The sequence below is a fragment of the Nyctereutes procyonoides genome, unplaced genomic scaffold, assembly GCF_905146905.1.
Source record: "Nyctereutes procyonoides isolate TBG_1078 unplaced genomic scaffold, NYPRO_anot_genome, whole genome shotgun sequence".
In the NCBI taxonomy this organism is placed as follows: Eukaryota; Metazoa; Chordata; class Mammalia; order Carnivora; family Canidae; genus Nyctereutes; species Nyctereutes procyonoides.
Window position 1 is genome coordinate 8,315,234 of NW_026575145.1, and position 27,408 is coordinate 8,342,641.

The following is a 27,408-nucleotide window of genomic DNA, read 5'->3' on the forward strand; positions in this document are numbered from 1 at the left end:
CTCTCTTTCTGTGTCTCTCAAGGATAAATAAATAAAATCATTTAAAAAAGAGCACATACTAACACATAAGATAAAGTTTTTAATTTTCTGAAATGTCCTTCATCATGATGATTTGTAACTCTTGATTTAACAAAAAAACATATGTAACCCTGTATTAAACATTCCTTCTCTGGAGCATTCTTTTCTTTGTGAAGGTTATGTATCCCGGGCAGCTATCCTTATTTGGACTGAAATAAAACTCTTTTTCTTTTCGTTTCTTTTCCTTTTCTTTCCTTCTTTTTCTTATTTTTTTAAAAGAAATTCTAAGGGGTTTCTTAATTTCATGTCAACCCATGTTTCTCTCAGGATATAGAACCATTTGATACAACTTCCCCAGAACTATCTCATTACCATTTCAGCAAAATTCCTCACAAATATAGGCTAGATTCACGAAGTACAAAGTTTATTAAAAGACCATCATAGCTAGAATGAAACATACCAATATATCAACAAGAACATTTTTAATCTTTTTCCCTCTGTATTTTGTATATTCTGAATTTTTTTTAAAGATTTAATTTATTTATTCATGAGAGACACACACAGAGAGAGACAGAGACATAGGCAGGGGGAGAAGCAGGCCCCTCACAGGGAGCCTGATGTGGGATTCAATCCCAGATTCTAGGATCACGCTGGGAGCCAAAGGTAGACATGCTCAACTGCTGAGCCACCCAGGCATCCCTGGTTCCTATTCTAAAATTTATACACTGAGCATATATTTTTCTTATTTTCTTAGGAAAAAAATTAATTGTAAGATGTAACTACAGGGAGAGAATGGCTTTGTGCATTCTGAAGAGTTCCAGGGTTCAAAATGGTGTTCTTTTAGTTCATTGTTGCTGGTTCCTGGTTCTTTAAGCTCCCGAAGTTATAAGTAGCAATAATTTAGAACATAGCTAGCCCTGACTACTTTCAGCAACAAAAATAACTAGTCCCTAGAAATCCTGTTCAACTCCTCCCAATATATGGCTGCTCATTGTGGCAACCTTGCCTCATCCCAGTCCTAGGCCAAACTACCCTGGGAATTGAAACAAAAAGAAAAGGCTTTAAAGCAAATTTGATATTTAAATAGTGTTTTAATCTATCTTTTTTTACCTTAACTTGCTAATTAAAAAGAAAGTTAAACTTAAAATATTATCCTAATTTTTTTTAGAAATTGTCCTAATTTTAGGCTATTAATTATGCTAGTAGAAAATTCATGAATAATTTTAGTTCATATCACTAAAAATTAATTTGCTCTACAACGGCAAGATAAGGATCAAGAATAAAAACTTGTGATTCTGTGAATCATTTATAATTTTTCTGAGGTAATATTAGCATATATTGCTCCCATTTCAAATAAGGTACTGTTTTTTACTGTAGAATCCCACTTAAGTCATGTGTAAGGCACAGAGAGGGCATTCAGTTAGTGTGCTTCAAAAAAAAAATTCTGATTAAAAGCAAAACAGCCAAAAAAAAAAAAAAAAAAGATACCCCAGATTTATCATGACTCTTTTGGCAAGAGACAAAGATCAAGCTGGATATGTGTAGCAGAAGCTCTGAAAAACATCAATGTGAGCATCCATACTACTGGCCCTCACCACAGGTACACTATGCTAGGCTTGCAGGAGATGTTTTAACATGAAGGGCACTGGGTCGATCCCTCGTGCTCAGAGACCTTCAAGTACTGGCAGGTGGCATTTCTCATATACAAAAACACTGTAACACAAGAGTGCACTTCTACAGTGAGAAGGATCGGCTTTCAGAGTCAATGTTACCTCTGCTTCCCTTGCCATGAATAATCATTAATGATTCTGAGGAACTCTCAGCAGGTTTGCAGGTGTGCCTGTGTGCTAGTCAGAGTGTTATATAATCAAAAAGCTGGAAAGGACCCTCAGGACTCCCTAATACTGTGCTACATTTTAGAAAATGAGACCCAGGGAGAGTAAGTATCCTGTTCCTCAAACATTCTGTACAGAGATTCATTATCAATGTATTAAGGTAGTCTGCCTTTTAAAAGAATATTATATGTGATTTTTTTGTGATTGAAAAATGTTAACAAACCCCACCTAGATGCATGTATGATTTTCTCAAAAGCACTTCAACTTCAATATGATAATACCGACTCCAAAATCAATGCATATACTTGAAAACTAAGATTATTCCTTGCTTTTCTAAACTGCCTTGTGGATGTGAAAGCCTACATTATTAATCAATTTGAGAGAATACTCTTATTTTTATATCAAGGAAAATCCCCTCCTTTGAAACATTCATCTTTCTTATTTTAGAGTTCAACTTCAGTTTACAAACAGGTAAGAAGCATTTGTAAACACAGTACCAAGTCTATTCAGTATACGAACTAGAATGCCACAGACTGGCCAACTTTGAATTTAGCAATGAATAAAGTGGTGTGAAAAGAGAAAATTGACATTTTTTTCTCAACTTGTTTTTGCTGGTGATCAAAACTAACATGGGGGCAGTTATCATCTTTCCTAGAGCAAAAACAGACATATCATATACACATAAAATAATAACATATAACATAATAATGAAAACAATGAAACATCTTTCTAATGAACCACAGAATGGAGGATAAAGAGTATATAAGCTTTGCAAAAAAGATAGACTTGGGCTCCAGCACTTATTAGATGTGTGACCCTGTGGAATGTAGTTAACCTCTCACATAACATTTCCTTATCTGTAAACTGACAAGGATAATAAGAATATGACAAAGATGGTCATTTCAAGTGAGATCATATTTCTAAAGTCATTGACCCAAAGAAAGTGTTTAATGTATGCTAGATATTCTTCCTACACATCCCCAAGGATAGGGACACTTTATCTCAGTTCAAAAAGAAAACCTGCATTTGTGTTATATATAGAGTTTTACTGAGATAATATCCACACCATATAGTTCACTTTTTAAAAAGATTTAATTTATTTATTCATGAGAGACACACAGAAAGAGGTAGAGACATAGGCAGAGGGAGAAGCAGGCTCCACGTAAGCAGCTGGATGCAGGACTCAATCCCAGGACTCCAGGACCACGTCCCGAGCTGAAGGCAGATGCTCAACCGCTGAGCCACCAGGCATCCCATACAGTTCACCTTTTAAAAAAAAAAAAAGTGTATATTTCAGTGGGTTTTAGTATATTCACAGAATTGTGAATCATTACCCCAAAGAGAAATTCCATACCCATCAGCAGCAGTCACTCCAGTGCTCTTTCCCCACTTGCCAAGCCAAGGCATCAACTAATCTTTCTGGACATTTACATATCAGTGGAATTATGTATAATGTGCCATCTTTCGTTGTCTTTTTTTGTTAGCTTCTTTCACATAACATGTTTTCAAAGTTCACCCATGCTATAGCATGTTTATTGCTAAATACTATTCTACTGTATCGACGATATACTACATTTTAATTATCCACTCATTAGTTGGAAACGAGTTATTTACACTTGGGGTAATATGAATAATGTTGCTCTGAACATCAGTGTACAGGGCTTCATACTGACAGAGTAAAGTTTGTAGATCTAATCATGGTAACTTTAAGTTTTCCATTTGGAAGAACTGTCAAACAGTTCACCAAGGTGCTGCACCATTAACAATTTCAGCAGCAATATGGGAGGGTACTAATTTCTCCATACTCTTACAATAACAAGTGCTGTTATTGCCTATTACAGTTTTTAATTTTAATTTTAGCTACCATTAATGATGGTGGTTCTAATTTGTATTACTCTAATAATTAATGATGAACATCTTTTCACGTGCTTATAGGTAGGTCACTTCTGTATCTTCTTTGGAGAAATATCTATTCCAAATATTTGCCCATCTTTGAGTTGTCTGGTTTTGAATTTTAAGAATTTTATCCTCTTGACATATACTTTTAAATCAGACATTTGATTTGCAAATATTTTCTCTCATTCTGTACATTGCCTTTCCACTTTTTCTTGATGGTGTTTTCTGAAGCATAGAAGTTTCGTTAATTTTGGTAGAGTTCAATTTATTTTTTGGTCTCTTATGTAATTTTTTTAAATTGGATTATAGTTGACATATAATATTGCCTCTTGTGCTTTTGACTTCATATCTAACAAACTACTGTCTAACCCAAGGTCATGAAGAATTACTCCTGTGTTTCTCCTAAGAGCTATACAGGCTGTTAAATGTATGACTTTGATTTATTTTGAGTCAATATTTTTTACGGTGTGATATAGGGTCCAAGTCCATTTTTTCACATATAAAAATCTAGTTGCCCCAGCACCATTTGTTAAAAACACTATTATGTTCACACTAAATTGTCCTGGCACTCTTTATAAATCAATTGACAAAGCTAAGAAGCTATTCCTGCAGTCTATATTCTATTCCATTTATCTATCCTTGTGCCAGTGAACACACTGTTTTCATTACTGTAGCTTTATAGAAAGGTTTGAAATTGGGAAATGTGAATGCTCCAACTTGGTTCTTTTGTAATATGTTTTGATCTGGGTTCTTTGAATTTTCATATGACTATTAGGGCCATTTTTCAAAAAAGGCAGGTAGGATTTTGATAGAGATTACATCTACTCTGTAGATCAATTTAAGGAATATTATCATCTTAAAACAACAATAAGTTTTCTGATCTGTGAACATAGATTGCATTTTAAGTCAGTTTGAGTAGTTTGTGTCTTCCTAGGATTTTTTTTCTTTTCACAAAGGTTATATGGTTTGTGGCATAGTCGCTCACAATGTTTTCTTATAAATCTCTTCAAATGTGTAGATGTCAGTGGTGATACCCACTTTCACTCCTGACTCTGGTAATGAATCTAGCTCCTTATTGTTTATCCTAGCTAATGACTTGTCAATTTTGTTGATCTTTTCAAGGACCAAATATTTGACTTCTGGATTCTCAATTTTGCCTTTCAATTTCCATTTATTTCTCCTTTAATCTGTAGTATTTCCTTCCTTCTACTTACCTATGGGTTGAGTTTGTTCTTTATATACTGATAGATATCTTTTATGTTTAAGTAAAGTTATATTGTTGTTCAAGTCTTCGTTTCCCTGTTGTTAGCTGTTAATCTTATGGAAGATATCTTGAAAAATCATTTTTTTCTTCCTGCTTTCCAGACTCTTCTCTTTGCCTTTAGTTTTCTACAGTTTGACTATAATGTATCCAGTTGTGAATATCTGTGTTTATTTTACTCGGATTTTCTTGAGCTCCTTAAATATGTAGATTTATAGCTTTCGACAAATTTGGGAAGATTTCAGCCATAATTTTTTCAAGTATTCTTCCTGCCCCTTTTCTTTTCTTCCATTATATGCATATTGGTATTTTTAATGGTGTCCCATGGGTCTCTGAGGCTCTGATTTTTTTCTTCATTCAATTTTTTGGTTACCTAGACGGGATATATTCTCAAATAACCTATCTTTAAGTTCACTGATACTTTCTTCTGCCAATTTAAATTTGTTCTTGGGTACTTCTAGTGAATAGGATTCTAGTGAATGTCTACCGCGTTTATTGTACTTTTTTAAGTACTAAAATTAATACTAAAATACTAAATTAATGCTTACCATTACATTTTAATACTGCAATTTCTATTTGGTATTTTTATAATTTCTGTTGCATTATTATTTTTTTGCAAGACATCATTGTCATACTTTAATTTTTTAAGACATGGTTTCTTTTAGTTCTCTAAACTTATTCATAAGCTTAAAGTTCCAGTTCTGTTAAGTTCATCATTTGGGCTTCCTCATAAAGAGTTTCCATTGATTGATTTTTCCCCCTTTGTATGGATATCTCCTTGTTTCTCTCCTTGCCTGATAATGTTTTTGCCAAAAATGGGTGTTATAATATTATAATGTGGTAACTTTAAAAATGAGATTCCTCCTTACCAACTATTTATTTTCATTGTTACTTGTCGTTTTTTTTTTGTAATAATAATTATTGTTTGCTTGGAACCTTCCTGGACTAATTCTTTATAGTCTTTGTGTGTGTGTTTGTGTGTGTGTGTGTGTGTGTGTGTGTGTAACCACTGATGTCTTTGATTAGCTTAATGGAAAGCTAAAGATTAGATAGAGATTTCCTTAAATACCTTGAACCAGTAAACTCTTACCTTTTGCTGATGGTCTCACTGTGTGTATCAGAGCAAAACTCCAATGCTTTGAAATTTGCAACTCTACCTTAGCCTTTGCTTCCACCTTGTGCAGAACTTTATATTCATCCAGAGATGAGAAATCAGTGCTATTTCAGATCTCTCCAGGGCATGGTTACGGCTCTCACATGCATGTGGACTTTAAGATCACCTGTAATTTCAAGCTTCTAAAAGCCCCCAATGAACATTCTGTGACCCTAATTTTTCATTTAGGTTTTACATTCAGACTCTTGTTTTGGTCAACTGGTATTTTTTCAGATAGCTGGAACACTAAATAATTGATACTGATGACTTCTTGATGGACTCCAAGGGAAAGAGCTTCTCCCACTGAGTGAATTCAGAGTCATATTGAATATAAAACAATTCTGTGAAGGGCTTTCCCAGGGATTTGTTAGGTCAAATTATTAACAATTCTCTTGGGCACCTGGGTGATTCAGTCAATTAAGCATCTGCCTTCAGCTCAGATCATGATCCCAGGGTCCTGGAATCGAGTCCCACATCGGGACTGAGCAGAGAGCCTGTTTCTCCCTTCCCCTCTACCCTTCCCCCGTCATGCTCTCTCTCTCTATCTCTCTCTATCTCTCATACACACACACACACACACACACACTCTCAAATAAATAAAATCCTAAAAAAAAAATTCTCTTGGAACAAGGCATGTGAGAGATATTCAACCCCATTTTTCCTCTTTCTAATATCTCTAAGTTGCTAGATTTCACAGCTATTGTGGCTACAAGGTTACTGGTTTTCAAAAATACCATGGTGCTAGGGAAAAGAGAATGAGAACAGAAAAACTTACAAGGCCACAGATATTGCTGTTCTTACCACACTCAGTAATTTTTCTTGTATGAACACCTTCCAGATCACTGCAATCTTTAATTCTGAGAGTTCTGAAAACCCATTGATTTTCATTTTTTGGGGGGGTGGAGGCAGTGCTCTCGTTGCTTTTACAAAAAAATAGATTTTCAGAGGTCTGTGTTCCACCATGACGGAAATGCCTTTCTGCATTTTTTAAAAGTTGAGAATATTTCATTAAAACAACAACACTCTAAACTCTCCCTCCACAAAAAAAAAAAAAGGAAAGTGTCAACCTCATTCATTTGAAACTGTTTCTATAGAAAGAATGTTTTCACTGTAATACCACAGATTCTAAGTATAGTAGCCACCCAGGTATTTTGAATCAGCCAGCTCTAGATTATAATCCTGTTCCTGTCGCTTAACTTGCTTTGTGAACATTAAACTTCTTAAATCCCTCCAGCCTTTGTTTATAATAATGCCTACTCATAAGGGTCACTGTGTGCATTAAGTGTAATTACACATATAAAAGGACCAGGACCTAATAGACTTCAATAAGTAATAATTCCTGTCCCTCTTCCATTCCTTTCTAAAATGTTCATTTACTAAAAGAATGGCCTATATTACTTGATTCTTTAGTGTAATAATGCCATCTGCTGGAAATGTCAACATGATGATCAGCAAAGAAAATAAATCTTCTTAACAAAGAAACATTATTATGCTCAACTGATGTTCTATTATTTCTGACTTACTGAAAAATACTGACATTTCCTTGCTATATATTTTTCTGGTATATTTATTTTTAAGGATGCTTCAGACCTCCCCACACACAAACATTATTAAGGTGGCTTACACTTACAGCAATTCCTATTTTTTAGGATCTTGAGGGAGAAAATTACTAGAAGAAAACAATTACAGTAAGTTAACATTTTTTTACTAGTAAATTTTCCTAAGAATGGTGATGTGTTTTCAAATGTTTGTTATAAGTCTGTGACTATAGCCATAAATGTGGATTTTTAAAAAATCATATAGGGGCCTACATAACATAAAAAAAAACCTATTAGATCTCAATTTCTTATTTTGCAAGAAAGTGACTCAAAGATTATTATTGCAAGAAGTAAATATAAGTATAAAGTAATATAAATAGTAATTAAACTAGAATTGTAAGAAGTAAACCAGCCCTTGAAAACTTTCTAATTGCAGAACAATAAATAAATAAATTAAATCACAGCACATACTTACAGAATATCCTAGTCAATAATCAAGTCCTCAAAAATACTTAATACATGAAAATCATTGTGATTTATTATATTTAGAATAATTGAATTATAAAATGATTACTACCACTTGATCAAAATTTCATACAGAGAATAAACAAATTACAGGTAGGTTGGTAGGCCTAAATGTTTACCAAAATGTTGACAGTTTTATAACTTCACTGTGAGATTTATTTTTTTATGTGTCTAGAAACATAATTTTTGAGATTTTCTACAATGAATGGCATTTTATCACAAGAATTTGTTTTTTGCTTATAGAGACATATCCATCTGATCTTTTTTCTTGAAATGTTCTGTGGGTATAGTTGGTAAAATTTTACTTAATTACCTTTAAAACATTCTTCTAGTTTCCTGGAGTTTTCTTGGATGAGAGATAATGATTCTTTAATCAGTCTTTCTTTGATTTGCAGCAACCCAAGATTTAATCTGACAGAAAAGAGAGACAGAGACAGAGAAAAGGGAAGAAAGAAGGAAGGAAGGAAGGAAGGAAGGAAGGAAGGAAGGAAGGAAGGAAGGAAGGAAGGAGAGAAAGAAGAGGGAGAGAAAGAAAGATCTGTAAAAGCTCAGAGTTACTGTAGAGGTTTTGCATAGTTAAGTGCTGTCCATCAAGTAATGCTACAATTTTCAAGCTCCTGATTTTTATGTACTGGAATGACTGACACACCACCTAAACACAATATAAAAAACAAGGAATGCCTAACAATGCTCAACATAATGACATAAAGATGCATTTTCTCCCATTTGTTGAAGGGTGGTTCTATGAGATTACAGACAAAGTGACGAAAATGTTCCTATTAGTAACAGGGATTTTGGTTTTACCACTTGTATTTGTGCATATGTGTGTAACCCATTGGATACTGAAAGACAATAGAGGGAATAAGTATATTTTACTGGGGGGAATCCTCCAAGGAATTGTTTTGGGTGGCTAGATTCCAGCTTCACAGCCTGCTGGGAAATTTTTATGTCCTATAACAGGAGCAAGGAGTGGGGCTTCCTAAAAGGATATGGGGACTAACATGCAGAAGTGTTGAAGAATGAAACACTTTGAAGTGGTCCTGAAGAGTAAAGCTGTGAGGTACATTTGTGAGATCTGAAATAAATTTCACCTTGTTCTCTTGCCATGGTTTAGGAGTACCATGGTATTTCAAAGTTGATTTAAAATATATTTCTCTGTCTCCCACACAGTAACTTCTCATAAATATATAAATTCCTCAGTAAAGCCTGTTACACCTAATCTAGACTTTGTAAATTGTAAATTAGAATTAGAAAAGATAGAGTAGAGGCTTTGCCACATTCATTTCATTAAGCCCTAAAGTAACAGCATCATGAGAGAAAAATAGTAGTAAAGAAATTGTAAGAAGTTTCCAGCACTAATGCAGGTTTTTAGCCTAGGTCAGATCAAAGGATAGCTTAGAGCTGACTTAGAACTGGACACATGCAAGTTTTTTCCTCTGGATATCCTAGTGAGAAGTCATCTTTGAAGGGGCTAGAGTAGGAGAGAGGCATGTTAACATCAGGATCACACATACACATTTGCAGGCCAAGTGATCATTTGAAATTCAGTTCAACAGAAACATATTGAATTTCTTCAAATGGTAAAAAGCACTGTGTTTGTAAATGAGAAAATTCCTATCTGAGTTGAAAGATAGGTCAAACAAGCCCTTTGATATAAAACACCCAGATTATATCAGAGGCATAAAGCTGAAAAGAAATTACGGAACCTAATTTCAATTTGGGCAGCCAAAATTTTTGACTTTGTTTTATTACTGCTTTCATGGTCATTAAGAACTCATGGTGATCACCCTTATTATAAGATTTCCAAATTAACTTATTTAACTATCACAAAGAAATGGGTTATTATTTCCACTCAACAGAAGGAAACAGGGATCAGAGAGATTAATAAACATGACCTTAACTGCAAAGCTTGTAAATGACAGAAGTAGAGTTCTAAAACAGGTCTGCATGACTCCAGATTTTCAAAAATTTATCAAAGCTTTGTTTCTTGTATTTACTAAGTCAGTGGGACACACTTCAGATGTGAGAAGAAAATAGGTAAATTGTCTTTAAATTTCTCTACTGTAAATCAGGGACAAAGGGAAAGATGGCATTCTACAACATTTCCTTTCCAGTCTATTATTTGATGTCATATACTATGTATATATCCTGAGGAAATATCTATATTCCTGAGAGTATAGATAGGTGCCACAGAGAGAGCCAAAATATAAGCCAACCCTACAAATTCCTCAGGAGCCACTCAAAAACATTATAGGTACTATAAATGAGTACTCATTTAGGTAAATAAAAATAATATTTAAAAATTTGCAAGTAAAGAACAAGCATAACTGCTAAGTAGATGTTGCAGACAAAAAGAAGGGCAGAAGTCCAAAGGAAGGAGGTGTTAACATAGCTGAGTCAGAGAGGAAATTTAGATGTGGAATAAATTGTTAAGTAGAAAGGGCAAGAGGGAGTAGAGAAGATGAGAACTTGCAGATGGGCATATTTATCATAAACAAAGGAACCATAAGAAAGCTATATTAACGTAATAGACCAGGGAGGAAACTATCCTTGTGTCTATGTACAAGAGGCCTTAAATTGTCAACAGAATAAATGATAAATATGTTGCCAAGAACTCAGGTCTCAACTTCTTGAATACTCAACATGTAGTTTAATCCTACTCCCACTGAGGAAGAAAATATCTAGCTGGAGTAAAAACGAAACAAACAAAAATCTTTGTTGTTGCAGACCCTACTCCCAATAATGTTGAACAGATAACTTGAAGAACATTAGTTTTACGGGATGCTAAATTATTAACCTGCCCTAGGAAGTTCAGTAATCATCTTATATGGGGAAACTAAATGTTCCATTCAGCCTGGCCTGGGAGAAGGAATAAATAGATACAGCTAGAACAAAGTATTGAGTTTAGAATCAATTTGTAAATGTTCTTTTATAACAGACTACTATTTTTAAGCCAACATTCTTTACCTGTACATATCGGCCCAGTTATTCAGAAATAGACTTCCAAAGTATTGTCTACAGGTGTCTCCATTTTGCCTTATGTTTACTTCTCAGTCCATTCCACTCGGGCCCTCAAACAACATGGAATGACTCCTATTAAGATAGATCACCAAAGTCTTCAATGTTGCCAAATTAATGGACCCATTTTTCTGTCATTTTATTTCTTAGCAAAATGTAAGAGTTAGCAGCTCCTTCCGTCTTGAAACACTGCTCATTTGGTTTTAGGGAAAACACACTGGTTGTCCTCCTTCCACTTTGGCTACCTCTATTCAGTCTTCCTTACTAGCTAGCTCCTCTGTCCATACTAGACATCCAAATGATAAGAGTTCTTCAAGATGCTGCATAAGTGTTCTTTTCTCCCTATAAATACTCTGTCTGGCTAATCTTTCCCATGGCTTAAATGGTCCACATGCAAACTGTCTCTCCTATTTACATCTCTAGCTTAAATCTGTTCTTTTCACTCTTGTCTCTTTTATCTGATACTTTGACATCTTTATTTGGATTCTCACCAGAGGCCAAATGTAGTCTATCCAATATCAAATTCTTGATTTTAACTCAAAATTTGTTTCTTACCTACTCTTCCTCTGTCAGTGAATGGTAAACTAAGAACCTAAAAGCCTTTATTCTCCCCTCTCCCTCACCATTCAAATTCCTGTCAATTCTATCACTAGTAATTCCTGTTAATTCTGCCTCCAAATTATATCTTGTCTTTGTTAATTTCCACCTCCACAGCCACTGCTATCGTCCGAGACATCATCTTCCTCATGGAATGTCTCCCAACCAGTTTCCTGTTCCTTCTGCCATTCTCTTCTACTCTATTCTACTCAGAGCAGCACATTAAACTCTTAAAAAAATGTAAATCAAATCTTAACATCTGCTTAATACCTTGCAGTGTTTCTTATTATAACTGGAATGAAATCCAAAGGTTTTACATGCCTTGATTTGTGATTGATTCTTCCCTTAGACTGCTCTTTCTGTTTACCACAAACCAGTCACACTGGCCTTTCTATGTCTAGAACAGGCCAACCTGTGTGTCCAGGACGCTTTTCTCAAGAGTATCTAAATGGCTGGCTGCTTCTCCTCCTACTGGTTTTGACTTAAACTTTATCAGCTCAGAGAGCCCTTTATTGACCAAGGAGAGTCCTATTTCCACATTGTCACCACCATTTTTTGTGAGAACATATGACTTGTTTGCTTCATAGTACTTTGTGTCAAGTTTCACATTCATAACTTCTAATTGGTTCGATTTCCTAACCTCTTATTTCTTAGAAATGATTACTCCTTTATCTCTTAGGAATCTCACCATGTATATTTTATTTTCAGTCTGTTTTCTCTTTTTAAACATTTTGTTCCCCAAGTCCATCTTCATTCCCTGCTCCACCACCAAACAACCATTCTAATGCTTTAGATATGTATCTTATTAATTGCGTATATCCTTTTAAATATGCTGTGCTATTTTGTGGGCATCGATGTGTAATCAATATAAATGCTACTGGTTTGTAGATTTCATTCCACTTCTTGCTGTTTTTACTCAGCTACATGTTTTAGAACTTGAATTATGTTGTTCTCTGTCCATCAAGCCATTGTCCTAAGTGCTACACTCTATACTCTAGACTATTGTATTTGATCTATTTGTTGCCTCATGACAACAAATATGCCACTACCACTAATAAGCCTGCAACAAATATATTTGCACACATGCTTTATGGAATTGTACCTCTGGAGTAAAAAGTCTAAGAATTCATGGGCCATAGGAAACGTCATCATTTAATGTCACTGAGTGCTGCAAAATTGCCCTCTAGGATGCCTGCTCCAATCCACATTCCCACAAGGGTTCCCATAGTCCCATGCCCTAAATGATACTAGGTATTCATTCTGTTTTCCTTTTTTTTTTTTCTCCTGCTGATAAGTATAAAGGGACATTTCGTTGTTTTTTAATTTGTAATTTTGCAGGTACCACATGTTTGAATATCTCTTCTTTATTTGTTGGCTACACATGGAATTTCCTTTTTATTTCTAATCATTATCCATTTTTCTACTGAATTTCATAAACAGGAATGGAACTTTCTTTTAATTGTTTTCTTAGGCCAAGATCTTTTTTTTTTTAATTGGAGTTCAATTTGCCAACATATAGCATAACATCCAGTGCTCATCCAACTAAGTGCCCCACCCAGGGTCTGCCACCCAGTCACCCCCACCCCACACCCACCTCCCTTTCCACCACCCCTTGTTCGTTTCCCAGAGTTAGGAGTCTCTCATGTTCTGTCTCCCTTTCTGAAATTTCCCACTCATTTTTTCACCTTTCCCCTTTATTCCCTTTCACTATTTTTTATATTCCCCAAATGAATGAGACCATATAATGTTTGTCCTTCTCTGATTGACTTACTTCACTCAGCATAATACCCTCCAGTTCCATCCACGTTGAAGCAAATGGTGGGTATTTGTCATTTCTAATGGCTGAGTAATATTCCATTGTATACATAAACCACATCTTCTTTATCCATTCATCTTTCGATGGGCACCGAGGCTCCTTCCACAGTTTGGCTATTGTGGACATTGCAGCTAGAAACATCGGGGTGCAGGTGTCCCGGTGTTCCACTGCATCTGTATCTTTGGGGTAAATCCCCAGCAGTGCAATTGCTGGGTCGTAGGGCAGATCTATTTTTAACTCTTTGAGGAACCTCCACACAGTTTTCCCGAGTAGCTGGGCCAGTTCACATTCCCACCAACAGTGCAAGAGGGTTCCCTTTTCTCCGCATCCTCTCCACGTTTGTGGTTTCCTGCCTTGTTAATTTTCCCCATTCTCACTGGTGTGAGGTGGTATCTCATTGTGGTTTTGATTTGTATTTCCCTGATGGCAAGTGATGCAGAGCATTTTTTCATGTGCTTGTTGGCCATGTCTATGTCTTCCTCTGTGAGATTTCTCTTCATGTCTTTTGCCCATTTCATGATTGGATTGTTTGTTTCTGAGTTTAATAAGTTCTTTATAGATCTTGGATACTAGTTCTTCATCTGGTACGTCATTTGTAAATATCTTCTCCCATTGTGTAGGTTGTCTTTTAGTTTTGTTGACTGCTTCTTTTGCTGGGCAAAAGCTTCTTATCTTGATGAAGTCCCAATAGTTCACTTTTGCTTTTGTTTCGCTTGTCTTCATGGATGTATCTTGCAAGAAGTTACTGTGGCCAAGTTCAAAAGGGTGTTGCCTGTGCTCTCCTCTAGGATTTTGATGGAATCTTGTCTCACATTTAGATCCTTCATCCATTTTGAGTTTATTTTTGTGTATGGTGTAAGAGAGTGGTCCAGTTTCATTCTTCTGCATGTGGATGTCCAATTTTCCCAGCACCATTTATTGAAGAGACTGTCTTTTTTCCAGTGGATAGTCTTTCCTCCTTTGTTGAATATTAGTTGACCATAAAGTTCAGGGTCCACTTCTGGGTTCTCTATTCTGCTCCATTGATCTATGTGTCTGTTTTTGTGCCAGTACCACACTGTCTTGATGACCACAGCTTTGTAGTACAATCTGAAATCTGGCATTGTGATGCCCCCAGCTATGGTTTCCTTTTTTAATATTCCCCTGACCTTTTGGGGTCTTTTCTGATTCCACACAAATCTTAAGATAATTTGTTCCAACTCTCTGAAGAAAGTCCATGGCATTTTGATAGGGATTGCATTGAATGTGTGAATTGCCCTGGGTAACATTGACATTTTCACAATATTAATTCTGCCAATCCATGAGCATGGAATATTTTTCCATCTCTTAGTGTCTTCCTCAATTTCTTTCAGAAGTGTTCTATAGTTTTTAGGGTATAGATCCTTTACCTCTTTGGTTAGGTTTATTCCTAGGTATCTTATGCTTTTGGGTGCAATTGTAAATGGGATTGACTCCTTAATTTCTCTTTCTTCAGTCTCATTGTTAGTGTATAGAAATGCCACTGACTTCTGGGCATTGATTTTGTATCCTGCCACACTGCCAAATTGCTGTATGAGTTCTAGCAATCTTGGGGTGGACTGGAGTCTTTTGGGTTTTCTACATACAATATCATGTCATCTGCAAAGAGGGAGAGTTTGACTTCTTTGCCAATTTGAATGCCTTTTATTTACTTATTTATTTATTTTTGTTGTTTGTTGTCTGATTGCTGAGGCTAGGACTTCCAATACTATGTTGAATAGCAGTGGTGAGAGTGGACATCCCTGTCTTGTTCCTGATCTTAGGGGAAAGGCTCCCAGTGCTTCCCCACTGAGAATGATATTTGCTGTGGGCTTTGGTAGATGGCTTTTAAGATGCTTAGGAATGTTCCCTCTATCCCTACACTTTGAAGCGTTTTGATCAGGAATGGATGCTGTATTTTGTCAAATGCTTTCTCTGTATCTAATGAGAGGATCATATCGTTCTTATTTTTTCTCTTGCTGATATGATCAATCACATTGATTGCTTTATGTGTGTTGAATCAGCCTTGCATCCCGGGGATAAATCCCACTTGGTCATGGTGAATAATCTTCTTAATGTACTGTTGGATCCTATTGGCTAGTATCTTGTTGAGAATTATTGCATCCATGTTCATCAGGGATATTGGTCTATAATTCTCCTTTTTGGTAGGGTCTTTGTCTGGTTTGGGAATTAAGGTGATGCTGGCCTCATAGAACCAGTTTGGAAGTATTCCATCTCTTTCTATCTTTCCAAACAGCTTTAGTAGAATAGGTATGGTTTCTTCTTTAAACGTTTGATAGAATTCCCCTGGGAAGCCATCTGGCCCTGGACTTTTGTGTCTTGGGAGGTTCTTGATGACTGCTTCAATTTCCTCCCTGGTTATTGGCCTGTTCAGGTTTTCTATTTCTTCCTGTTCCAGTTTTGGTAGTTTGTGGTTTTCCAGAAATGAGTCCATTTCTTCTGGGTTGCCTAATTTATTGGCATATAGCTGCTCATAATATGTTTTTAAAATCGTTTGTATTTTTTTGGTGTTGGTGGTGATCTCTCCTTTCCCATTCATGATTTTATTAATTTGAATCTTTTCTCTCTTCTTTTTAATAAGGATAGGCCAAGGTTTTCTACTTTTACTCTATAATTCACTTTTTCACATTGATTTTTATTACTTTTTTGGGGGGCGGGCTGTGAACTCATTTTTCAAAGAGAACTTTCCTGAATGTGTCCTAAGGTTTGGTGGCTCACCACAAAGTTTGGCTGCACCGGTTCTTCACAGAGAAGACATCTGAGGTACCATCCTTAGATTACTGTTGAAGCTTCTACCTGTTTTACTCCACATGATTGTTTCACAGTATTCAGTCCAAGGAGAATTCACTTTCTCGTTTTGAAAAGTGGCTAAGTATCAGTTAACTTTATAAGAATATTTTTACTATCATTTCTCTGGGTATAAGAGTTTGAGCTGTACTCTTACCCATATCTTATAGCTGGCCTTATTTTTAGAAAATCTTTTCTTGTTGGCTTGTTTACTTGTGCATTATCAGTCTCTCACCTAGTAAATTATTAGCTCTGTGAAGGCAGAAATTATATATGTTTCACACGACACATCTTTGTATTATTAGTACCTAAAACCATGATTGCCCTGTAGTTACTAGCAATACATTTCTGAATAAAAATATGAATAAAACATGCAGACAAGCATCTCCTCCAGAGTGAGGGACTCAATGAATGTTAACTCCTTTATTTTTCCTTCTCCCTAATACACAATAAAATCACTGCAACAGTGTATAGAATATATTAGAGGCTTGAGAAACAAAACTAAGGGCAAGAAAACCAAAGTTCAGGGAAGTATACAAACAAGCCAGCAAATGTTTATAATAGAGCATGGTAAGCTTATAATGAAGAAACCACAGGATACAATGGGATCAGGGAAAGCAAAGTCTTATAACATGAGCAGCTAATGAGGAGAAAGTCTGTGGAAGAAAAACTCAACATGTACCAAAAAAGAAGTATCTAGATCCCTTTTCTTTTGTTCTATTCTAATAACATAGGGCATATCTGAGACTGTATTTTATCTAGATTTCTTGACTTTCTATTGGTCTCTATTCCAACCTCTCTTCCCATATCCTCGCTATACTGCACTGACCATACATATCCTTTGTAACTAGTTTATCCTCTAACCACTTCAACTCTCTCTACTTTTCTACCTCCAGGATTCACTTGACTCTTTATATCTTACCACCACCCCCCTTGTCTATGCTTCACCTCCAATGTTTTATGCTTCATAAAGAGAACAGATATTTGGTTTACTTTTGATAATAAACATACTTCAAATTGCTATCTTTGAAAATACTAATAATCTGACTTCAAATTCTCACTTACTAGTGTGATGACTTCACAAAAAAAAAAAAACCAACCCAAAAACAAAAATTCCAGACACTGATGTCAAATTAATACTAAAAACTTTTTAAAAAATCCAACAAGACACAATTTATTTTACAACTCTTTAAATGAATTAATTCTTATAAAGGACCATTGCCAAATGGCCTTTCATAACAACGGATAAAACATGTGAGAACATAGCATAAAAATACTTGTAGGTGTCTCTAATAATTTTTTTCCTATAAAGTTGTATAATGAAACACAAGCTCTGCTAATTTCATTAGGGATCTATTAAGCTAGCAGGACTCTAATATACATATGGAATAATTGTCTTCATCAACAGCAGGAGGACAATTTACCCAAAGAAGAAAACATTTAGATGGCACAATTAAGTTATATTTCTTCCCCTTTTATTCCAGATAAATTAAAAGATAAGCATTAATGTTATTTATGGTTTTCAGAGTTCTCTGTTATTTTCTTTTTTTGCCTAGTTTTACTATCACTTATTGTCAAGCTCCCTCTATATATCAGACACTCTCAGTTACCTACCTGACAGTCATTTCCCCTTTCCTCCTTCTTAATGAACAATGGTCCCTGCTCAAAGGCCAGAAGTGCAGCCTGAATAATCTAGTCAATTGTGGTAGTTCCATTCCCCATTGGCATGGGCACATGTGATTTTGTCCAATGAGACAGAAAAGTAAATCTACTGAAAGGCTTCTGGAAGAAGTTTCCATGGTCAGAAAAAGAGACAAGAAGAAGTCCCCACTTCTGCTGTGGTGGATATCATTGTATCTCCATGTGATACCTGGGACTGTAGCAACCATCTTGTAACCACGTGGGAAAGAAGCCACAATAATGAAAACAGCAGAAACAAGAGAGAAGGAAATTGGGTCCTTGACAACTTCACTATATCCCCTAATTAACCAATTCTGGAGCATTCCTATTCCACATGGCAAAAAAAAAAAAAATGTCTTATGTTCAAACTTTTTTAGAATTGGGGTTTTTCTGTTATATATACCAGAAAACATTCCAATGAAATAATATAGTCTAAATAAATTTTTTTTCATCATAAATTTTGTAGGACATAGTTTGTATAGAATGGTTATATATCAAACTGCTTAGTATTTATTTAATAGAGGGAACTCAACACCATGATGAAACTTCTATAACTAAATTATTTTACTATTTATCATGAACCAATCCAAACCAAAATCATCAGACAGAGGTATAAACTTGTCTTCCAAATACTGATATTACAATATTGAAATGTTTCAACTTTAGTAACTACAGATAAAATAATGATGTGAAGTTGTAACAAGTTAAGGATTTCTAGAGTCAAAAATTATTTCCTTTCAAAAATGAAAACAAATATTTCTGTATTTACATTATATACAAAATGTATAGGTGACATATAAAATGTAGAACATATTTTTCACTAGTCTCAGATAAGAAGCAATGGACTTTAGTAGTCAGGCTAACGGATCTGAACCCATTCCACATTCCCTAAAGTTGCTATTGATTGGCCTTTGAGCCCAAACAGATCAAATTCTAGGGATTCATGGAAAGAAAATTGAGTAGCAAAGACAGTTGCTCTTTGAAATTCTCACTTGTTCTCTGTACTGCTTATAACCAAAAAATGTCACAGCTATGATTATTGTCATTTATAAGGTAATCATGAAAGAGCAGCACTATTATGACAACATATGGGATTCTGAGTTACTGGCAGAAAATCCTTCAGAGAAGTAAATCCATAAGTAGAGATCTAAGTGAGAGTTAGCAATGCTGTGCCACCAACTATGTGAACTTGGTCACATTCCCTTACATCTCTGATCTTCTAGTAAAATAAAAACCTTTGCAGTCCATCTCCACTCTCACATTTCATCACCATTATCTCACAACCACAGAGAGAGGATTTTTAATTTATCCTAGGAACTGGGCTAAGTATTTCATGTTCTAGGTCTCATTTAATCAACCCAATAGTTCTATGAGGCAAGTATTTTTCCCTCATTGTAAAAATTAGAAAACTGAAGCTCAGAGAGGTTAAGTGATTTGCTTAGCACAAAAGTTGGATTGTTTATAATTTCCTATTCCAGATTGTTTACTTCTAGTCAACAACAAACAACTAAGTATAGAACAGGTCTGAAATATTATGATGCACCCCTGGTGTGGTATTTAGCTCTCAAAATTACAGACACCTGAACTATGTCAATTATCTTAAAAAAAAGAAATTTATTATGTCATGTTTGTCAGTTTTAAGTGTAAAGTGGTAAGATCAATTTTCAATTTTAAATATAATTTTAATCAATATATATCATGTTTGCTTATCTGAAGATAAATATCCTTGTGAATTTTTTCATCATATATTAAATATACATCTGACTTCCTATACAGCTCACTGTAATTCTATGTGTTGCTCTTTATGGTCAATAACAAAAAGAAACTTTGAAATAATATATCATTTGATTTTCTGACTTTTTAAGTTTCTAGTTCACTTAACAGTTGGACATCCAACACATATATCATTTTATTTTGAAAAATGAGAGTCTGCTGTAGACACCACCCACTTGCCATTGTAATAGATAGAATTACTGATTATATATACCCTTTTCAAAAGAAAGAGGATACACAATTGCCTCCCATGAATGTGATAGCAAAATGGCAGTTACAATTGGCACCTAGAAAAACAATACATAATTGCCATCCACTAAAGTAACAGAGAGGGAGGGAGGGGGACAGAGAGAGATTATAGGCACAATAGTCAAAGCAATAGAGAGCATAAACAGCCCCTAGTCCTTATTCTGAGAGGATGAGAAAGAAGGCAATTTACACTCAGAAGTACCATCTCAGGAGAAATCTTTTGTTGAAGGATGACTCATTTTATGCCTTTTACAAGTTCGTTTTGCTCAGTCTCCAGGAGAAACAGGAAAAGGTGAATATAAAATTGAAAAGCAAAAGGGGTTTTAGCCAGTCCACAGACACCAGGAGAACAGATGATGATGACTTCACTGGTGACAATTATAAATGACTTTATATACACTGAAGTTTTGGAAAGCAAGACACGAAATTGATATTTCCCTTGGAAGTTTACTTTTTCCTAGGAAATGAGATTTATACCCATAGTCAGTTATTAAAGGTTGGTATGAACTACAAAATAAAAATAGTCCGATGATACAGGTGCTAGGCTACTAGTTATTTCAATGTATAGATTTTAAGGTACTTTCATCTTCACATTTCTCACTAATGTTTGTGTTTAATATTAAGTTTCATCAAGCATATAATTCTTTCCTCCAAATTTATCAATACTTGAGAAAGAAAAACAGGAGAGCCGATGATTCTATTTTTACTAATAGAAATTTATGCCAATAAAAATGTGAGCTCTTAGAGACAGAGATTATGGCTGATTCCTACACCACTGATTGACAACTATAGGCCTGGTAGGGCTGGGTTTATGTAGATATTCTAATAAAAGCAAATAAATACCCACATTTGCTGTGCTTGTTCCTATTTGTGGAAAGTGAAAAAACACACACACAGACTTCTTAATCCCTGGAACACAAAACCCAGCCAAGGCATGAGCAGAATTAGTATTAGTGCCAAAGCCATAGAAAATTTAATCACATATGTGCTATCTCAGCAGCATAATCCATAAGGATGCAGTCTGCACAATTTGCAAAAGCATGAATTGTGTTGTAAGGGAACAATGTTTTTTATAAATTACAGTAATCTGATGTTTGTGGCAGGGCTGGTAGATTGAAAAGGTAGCAAAAGCCCACAAAGAGATAGTAATGTTTCTTTTTTACAAAGAAACTCCATAAAATGAAAGAGACTGTGGTGTGATACATGAAATTCTTAATACTCCAATGACAACTCCTATTATAATTAAACAAGTATCTTTGACACATTCTTATTCTGCCTTTACTTCATGTGTTTACAAAAAACAAACAAATGGGCTGACAGTTCACTCTTATTGAAAATAAAGCTCTTTGTATACCTAAAAATAAAGACAAACAAGAGCAAATTAAGTAAGATTTACAAAGCATTTAATTTTTAAGGTTTTCATCCTATATTCTGATATTTATTTTATGGAAAAGGCCTGGTGCCAGAATCGGAAAATATAATATTCAATACCATATACATATTCAAGACCCCAAAGGAATTGATAATCTCCCCAGTGAATCAGTTTAAATGGAAACGATAATCCTCACCAACATTTATAGGTACAAGTATGTCCCTCTTACCTAATCATCATAATAGACCTTTAAAGAGAATTTTTTTAATTTTATGTATTTATTCATGAGAGATAGAGAGAGACAGAGACACAGGCAGAGGGAGAAGAAGTGTCTCTGTGGGGAGCCTGATGTGGTACTCTATCCCAGGACCCAGGATCATGCCCTGAGCTGAAGGCAGACACTCAACCACTGTGCCATCCAGGCGTCCCAATAGAGATTGTTACTACTATTTGAAAATAAGGAACTAAGGTGAAAATAAATTAATCAGCTTTCCCAAGATGACAACAAGTAGCAAATTATGAAACAGATACTAACTTAATTTTTCTGGTTACAAAACTCATCAAATATCTACAGATCATGTGTTTTCAAAGCAACCCATTTAGGGAATTAAAAACAGATCCTAGGAGTGTTAAAACCAATCGGGCAAATGCAGCATTTCCCAACATGATCATGCAGCATCATTAGCGTCTATAAACCAATGTGTTGACTGGAAAATCAGAGTAGATTAATGACATCACATCTTTGTCATTTATGACATGATATAATAGTTTATAGTTTTCATGATATAATAGTTTTCAGTCCTTAGTGAAAATAAAAGCAGTAGCCATATATCTAAGTATTTTTATATTATAAAAGCATTATCTAAGACATGAACATTATCTAAGACATGAACAAGACATTATGATTTTGAATGTTCCTTAAGACTCAATTCCTTCTACCTAGAGAAAAAGTTTTAACCCTGAACAATTATCATCCTTTAATCAGACACTAAAGACTGAGTTATACAATGTTTCTCTCTGTACTTGGCTACCTAGAAGCTAAGAATGAAGAGCTTTTCCTCAACTGTGACAGCTTCTTCACTTCAAATTTTCTAGTAAAATATTTTCTTCCTATTATGAGATTATGAGGTTGTGATGAGCAAATAGGATATTCATTCATCTTCACTAGGCTTCCCTTCTATCCCCACTGGTTAAATACTGTGCTGGGAAATACTGTGCTCTCCCAAATTCTGACTTATTAGTTTGGAGTGGATGCTGAGAAGTGTGAAAATGCTTCCAGGTGAGTCTAATGTTCAGCCAGGACATAGAATTATTAACAGAGCCCTCTCATATCAATAATTAAACAAAATGCCCAGGATTTCTGTAGGAATAGTTTCAGCTGAGAACAAAACATCAGAAGCCCACTATGTTGCTAACCATCTTTTCTTGGGGCTTATGAAAACAAAGTGTTCCAGCAAATTCTAAAGATCAGTCTCCACATCACCATCCTTTTATATAAAGGGACTAACAGCATAAGGGACACTGCCTTTTATAGAAGGTGAATGTAGAGCATTACCAACTGCTTGTAATACTCATCTTGCTATGGAGAAAAAAAAAAGGGTCATTCAATTCATTCCTTCAGTGAAGGGCACCGTTCCCTACTGCTATGTTGTAAGTGGTACATTTTTCTTGATTTGCTAAGTCATTTGCTGAGTCATGAAAGCTGCCAGGAGAGGTAAAAGCAAGTAAAGCTTAGAGCAGGCATGGCTAAGATTTATGAGAATCTCTTCAATCAAGAGGAAGTAGAAAGGGTGCTCAACAGTGCATAAGGACCCTAGAAGCAAGAGGTCTCATCTTTCTAATCTTTGGTAGCAAGACAATTTACTATGGACAATTGACTGTGTACAACAAAGCTGAGCAGAGCCTCCAAAGGATCAATAACTATACTGCAGCTAAGAATCAGAACAGACTCTGGTCACTCAGAGAATCAATAATCAGGCTCACACAAGTGCAGTGGTGACCAACAGGAAATGAATAGCAAGCTTACCTCCTACTGATTTGTGGTCACATGTGTGTAGATATTTCCAGCCTCACACACAGTCACAATCTAGGCATACATCCTCAGTCCAGGGCAGGAATGGGAAAGCAGGCCCTGGAGCAAAGAGGAAGTATGGGAAAATAACCTTGCAGGTTTACACCCTCAGGAAACTTCCTCTTAAATCTATCCAGACTATGTTGAACTTGAGAAGGATCTTATAAACTGGGAAGTGGCGAAGATTTGGCTTAAAAAAAAAATATAGGATTGAGCTAATATTTAAACTGGACCAACACATAAGCCATCTTCTTAACAAAGACTAGGTGACTCAAGGCCAAGTATAGTTCATGGAGAGTTTCAAATAAGAAGGCTTCACTTTTGCACATATCTAAGGGATGATTATTCAACCAAGCTTCTTCACAACTATTCTCCTTTGCCATTTGTGCTTGCTAAAAGATAAACTGAGGCAAATAAAATTTTGAGTTTATTTGAGCAAAAATTGATTTGAATCAGGCAACGTCCAAACTAGCTGACAGAAAGGAGCTCTGAGGAGCTGTACAAAATGAAAAACTTGATCAGCAGAAAGGACATGTCATACTGACAAAAAAGTAGGTTGATTATTGCAAAGTTATTTTCCTTTAGGAGATGGCAGAGGTCTATCAGGCAGATGACTGAACTAGTGCTATCAAGTGATTTCTGATTTACTAGTTTAAGACTCCATTTCTGAGAGAGTCACAATTGTAATTAAGTCATTGTTTGGTGATGTGGGCCACACCATTTGAAGCCTATTGTCTTGTTTCTAACCTGCTTCAATATTTTGAACTCTTTTCTCATTATTCGTGTTTTTGGGAGTTTGGATTTATGATTTGGATGATTTTTTTTATTACCTTTTAACTGAAAGCTGACTTCAGAAGGTCATGATATATAACATTCTAACATTTATTTTGATTAGTAATGATTAATATGGTGTATGATCAAAAAGCATCTATCGAACACAGCAGTCTATTTACTACAAAGTTATGCTATTCTACAATAACTTGGGATCTTGTGTATAGAAGACACTGTTTACCTTCAAAGTTCTTGAGTTATTGCACTCTTTAGTCAAGGACTCATTCTCTGCATTTAGACAAATATGTATTCAAATACATATCCTACATCAAACTAGCTGTGTGCTTTTGGGTAAGATGTTTAACTTAAGATTCAGTTTCTTCATCTTTAATCAGAAAACTAATAAGCACCTAATTTTTAGGTGGTGGTAAAGATCATACATGATAGTAAATGTGAGAAGTCTAGCCTTCTGGACAGTAATAAGTGCAGTAATATTTATAAGTAATAAATATTATTTATTTATAAGTAATAAATGTGAGTTACTATTATTTCTGCCATTTGAGGCAGCAATAATCCAAAATGAGAGAACATAGGTTTTAAAAATCTGTATGACAAGCTTTGACAGTAGAGAATATAAAATCTAAAACATAAGACAGAAAAATACTGGGTCCCTAAGTCCATACTATAGTTCCCTAAATCTTGTGAGCTAGTGTAGATCACCTAATGTCTCTCTGTCTTTGGTCCTAGTCTGCAAACTAGGGTTGAAGTTAGAGACTATCGTGAGGATTAAATATCACAAAATCTACAAAGTGACTACCAAGATGCGTGGCACATAGTAGGTGCTCAGAGCATGATAGCTACAATTTTTACCTATCAGAGAAGGTCTCTTTCCCCAAAAGGTAGGAGGAAAAGGGCTATAGTATATCTGGATTAAAATGTAAATGTGAGGTCTTAATTATTTAAATGTTCAGGGGAAGTCAATTATATTTCCATTAAAATGCAAATGTACATTTGAATTCCTGCAGGGATACATTACAAAGAGGAATGGGCTGTAGAGAGCAGGGAGAGGAGCAGTGGGATCCCCATGACCAGATGATATGAATGAGTACAAAGAGTAGGGGTGGGTGCTGAACTAAGCTAATGAGTTTTTCAAGAAATTAAAAAGAGAGAGAAGTAGAAGCTAGCAAGGATGTGCTCCAACAACTTGGGAATTGACAAGGGCTAGAGAGACAGAGAAAAGTTAGTCCTTCTACAGGCAATTAGCTCCTCTGGGAATGCCTGAAGATATTGGCTGACTTGGAGGGAATGCCAAGAAGTCAGCCTGGTTGTCACCACCAATCCAAAGGGGTCAGTTGCAACCATGACCTTTATGGCTTTGGCTCCTCAGACAAAGAAAGCAGGTTGAAGGTAATACACTATTAGTTTCTTAGGGACACCATAACAAATTACCGAAAACTTAGAGACTTAAGACAACAGAAATTTGTTCTGTCACAGTTCTGGAGATGAGAAGTCCAAAATTAAGGTGTCAACAGGGTTGCACTGTCTCTAGAGGCTCTAGGGGAGAAGCCCAACAGCTTTCCTTTATTTTATCCTATCTCTGTTCCTTTCAGTACAGACTGGCAATGTGTCTACTGAAATAAGATTCTTATAAACATGGTGGCTCTCCTATGTATATCAGCAGGATTCATGTTATTAGACAAGGAAACACAGATGTTTCCTAGAAAACTCCATTTCTATTTGCAATGTGAATCCATGAGCAACACATGTAATCTCTTCAGCAAAAGGTGGTCCAGCTATACTTTTGGCTTTTCTCCAGAGCATGCTTTCCTAACAGTAAATCTCCTAATATTAGCATTTTTTACAATCTGGATAGGCTTCAAATTTCTCAAGTCACCAAGTGCTGGTTGCTTTTGCCATAACAGTTTCTTCCTCAATTTATCTCTTTCCTCTTGCATGTCACTGTAATCAGAAAAAAGAAAACAGACCATACCTTCAACACTACTTAGAGATCTCCTCAGCTAATTGGCCAAGGCCTTCGCTTATAAGCCCTATTTTGCCTCCTTCTATAGAACACAATTCAGCCAAGTTTTCTTCCAGCTATATAAGATCACTTTTCCTCCCATTTAAAATAATGTGTTGTGGGGCACCTGAGTAGCTCAGTGGTTGAGCGTCAGCTTTTGGCTCAGGTCGTGATCCTGAGGTCCTGGGATCCAGTCCTGCATCAGGCTCCCCGTAGGAAGCCTGCTTCTCCCTCTGCCTATGTCTCTGCCTCTCTCTTGTGTCTCTCATGAATAAATAAATAAAATCTTTAAAAAATAAAATAACATGTTCCCCATGTCCTCACCAAAAACACTTTTAACATTTATATTTCTATCAGCATTCTGCTCATGACAATATATGTATTCTCTAGGGAAATGTTCTCATTCATGGTCCTTACTTCCTTTTGAGCACTCACTGGAATCTAGGTTTGTTTTTGTTTGTTTGTTTGTTTGTTTGTTTTCTGTTATGTGCCTGAAAATTCTCCCAACCTCTACCATTTAATTTTAAGCCCTCATCCACACTTTTAGGCATCTGTTACACCAGCACCAAACTTCCCAGTAACAAAATCTGTATTTGTTTCCTATGGGTGCTACAACAAATTATCACAAAGTTGGTAGGTTAAAGTAATAGAATTTTATTCCTTCACAGTTCTAGATGCCAAAAGTCCCAAATCAAGGTGTCAGCAAGGACATGCCCCCTCTGGAAACTCTATGGGAGAACACACCATTGTCTTGTCCAGCTTCTGGAGACTATCAACAATCCCTGGCTTCCTTACCTTGAGGCCACATTACTTCTATCTCTGCATCTATCTTCACAGGCCTCCTGTTCTCTGAGCCAAATATTCCCTGTGTGTCTGCAGTAAATATCTTTATATACTTAAAGTGCGCGGATGGGATTACCCGGAAAAAGCACAACCCTAAGGGCCAGGTTGTAGGAGTTAAAAAAGAAGGAGGATTTATAAATGAAAAGGAAATAATAACAGCAAACACC

At 35.6% G+C, this 27,408-nt stretch overlaps 1 long non-coding RNA gene across 1 annotated transcript in view; it reads right to left on the bottom strand.

Moving 5' to 3' along the window:
• Nucleotides 1–2,934: 2,934 nt before the first annotated feature.
• LOC129499498 (uncharacterized) overlaps nt 2,935–27,408 on the bottom strand; it is a 233,521-nt gene continuing 209,047 nt past the window's right edge. Inside the window, exon 3 of the long non-coding RNA XR_008662393.1 lies at nt 2,935–3,119. This is a non-coding gene — a long non-coding RNA (uncharacterized LOC129499498). The remainder of the gene's footprint in view (nt 3,120–27,408) is intronic.